Here is a 2,997-nt window from a genome sequence, read left to right as displayed (position 1 = left end):
CTTCCTCATACTCCCATCTCCAGCGTTCTTGAGCAGGGAGAAGGAGAAGGGGTAGGCCGAGAAGGGGTTGTGCTGGTGGGAAGCGAGGTTTGGTATGGGTATGGGGAGGTTAGTCAATAAAGAGAGAGAGAGAGAGAGAGAGAGAGAGAGAGAGAGAGAGAGAGAGAGAGCGAGCGTTTTTCTCCCATTCTTCTTCGTTGTCGTCTTCCTTTTCTTCTTCTTCTTCAATACGATACACAGGATGGGATAATCTATGGCATGGAGGTGCTGGACACACTAGGGAGTATGGTAATGGGTTTAGGAGGTTCCCAGGCACCTTCCCATTACTAACTTGCAACTGCATAATTTGGCTTGTTAATATTCCTTTGCAGGTTGCTTATACCACCAGTGTCGACAGTAAGACGATCTGAATAACATACAAGAGAACATTACCTCATTCTGAATTGTGACTTCTTTAGTACTGTATTCTTCCTTCCGGCTCGATTTCTTTCAGCTTAGGGAAGATCTACCTCGTATTGAAGAGGATATACAGAAGCTGCACTCACCTCCAGAATAGAATTCCTTTTTTTTTTTTTGCCGCCGCCAGACGAATCTGTTCAGCTTAGGAGAGACGTATTATAGTGATGGTGTTCAAAATTAATATGCAAAATTATTCGCTGAGGAAGATGTGATGGGGACTCTCAGAAGCCCACGACAAAGCGACTAACAGTGACGAACCACGTGGTGAGTGTAATCAAGTACTTGCTACGATTTTTTTCCCCCGAACTCATTAGATATTTGATGAATCTCAGGGTAAGTTACACCAACCAGCATTGTCTACACTGACGATACACTTACGTGCTATTTGTCACGGGGATAAATTCATCTGGTGTGGAAAACGAGTTCAAATAATCTTAACTCTGAATCAAATTTCCACGTTCATAATTACGAGATGGAGATATTGCGAGAAAAATGTCTTTGATGTGACTGGAAGTATAAATCAAAGAATAAAGAAACCATTAGGCACACATTGTCCTGCCCGTCCCCTCCTTGCCGTAAAAGATATGAGGCATTCTTTAAAACACGTGCAGAAAAATAAAATTGACGCCTCCCATTCCTTTTAGTTGGTCGAGGGTATACGTGTGTGGTACTGTGTCCAGGATTAAAGTATTCTGTTTTCATTTCTGATATCTCACTCTCTTAGTTCGAATCTTTAAACAGGTGCTGCCTTGTCATGACCAACCGCCTTATTGCATTTACCTCTTTCTCACTCTGTCTGTCTGTCTCTATCTCTCTCTCCCTCTCAATGTTCTTATGCATCCTCAAAATCTCTACCGCTTTTATTCTAGTTCTTATCATCTCTACTAAAAAGTAATTTGCCTCGTGATGTTAAAAGTGCGTGACGTCTCAAGCTGCGTCACGAAGGCGTATTTCTTCTCTGGTTGCGTCACATCACCACATATTTGAGACGATTACGCCTGAACAAACAATAGCTCATTAAAACAACACGTCTTTTTATTTGCTCACACTTTGTTCCACTCCATCACGCCGATAACATGACGTAAGGCGAAGGTTATGTCAATCAGAGAATGTTATGAGAGGTATTTACTGTCATGTAGTGTTTTTGTGTTAGCTGTACTGTACTCACAAACTCTGTCTCTCTCTCTGTCTATGTCTCTGCCTCTTTCTGTCTCTGTCTGTCTGTCTGTCTGTCACACACACACACACACACACACACACACAACCATCAGCATCGTGTAATAATATGCATCAACCCACACACACATACACTCCCCAAACCACAAGGCCAACACATCGATTTCCTAAGCCTGATGCCCTTCCCACCTTCACCCTCTCCGTATGCAAGACCTGACAGATACCCCGTGTGATCTCGATTGTTTTTGAACCCGTATTTTCTAACTCGTATTCTTAGAGCCGTGTTTTTACTCGCATTTTAGTTCCGTTTTATTGGACTTCCTTTTTCGGTGTATTTTAAGGCTTACGTTTTTAGACTTTATTTTTCAGACCCGTATTTTTAAAGTCTTATTTTTGGACGTATTTTCAGGGTTGTATTTTTGGCCCCGTATTTTAAGACCCATATTTCCAGATTCGCAAACTGTCGTAATTTCAAATCATACTTATTCGTATTAGCCCTCGTATTTTTTCACTTTCGACCAATATATTCAGAACTACATTTTCTTTACTTGTATTTTCTAAAGACTTGTATTTTCAGACTTATTTTCCTGTCCGTATTATTAGACTTGTATTTACAGACTCGTACATTCAGACCCGTGTAATCAGACCTCTTACAGACTGCTACTTTCAGGCCTGCATTTTTGGGCTCGTTTTTCATGACCTTTATTTTTAGATTCGTTGCTTCCGACTCGTACTTAAAGACCCGTAATTTTTAATCCATATATATATATTTTTTTTAATATACCTGTATACTAACTTGTTTTATATTTCTGTTTTAAGAGCTACGTTTTCATATTTGTATAATCGACTTGTCTATTTAGTATTGTATTTTCAATCCCGCATTTTTAGATATGTGTTTTTGGCATTTTTCTTTAAACCTCCGTGAGATAATATACCCCATCAACCCTCTCTCCCCCTCCTCTCTCTCTCTCTCTCCAACTGATCTGGTTTGCTACCCGTGTTATCAGACCTGTCTTTATGTGAAGGGCGGTAGGTCAGTTCCGCATACCCCGCCCTGCTTCCCTGCCCAAAATTCACATCTCACCTAAAATCGAGAAGGAAGTGAATATGAAAAAAGTAATAATTTTAATCCACCGCGTCAGCCTTCAGGAAAAATATGGATTCTTACTGATTCTGACCTTCTGACTGGCTTCATTTCTCTCAGTTGGGTAAATGTCTGTGTTTGCCTGAACGTGGAAGTACTGAAAGAGGATAACTGCAGCAGCTTCTGATTAGCATACATTATTGAGTCTATAGAAGAAAGGAAAGATTACTTATGATAGTTTCCAACCCTGCTGGAATGATCGTCTGTTGAATAAAATA

The sequence above is a fragment of the Coenobita brevimanus genome, chromosome 62 (assembly GCF_032717465.1).
Source record: "Coenobita brevimanus isolate Jiangsu-jjx chromosome 62, ASM3271746v2, whole genome shotgun sequence".
Lineage (NCBI taxonomy): Eukaryota > Metazoa > Arthropoda > Malacostraca > Decapoda > Coenobitidae > Coenobita > Coenobita brevimanus.
This window is presented reverse-complemented; position numbering follows the sequence as displayed.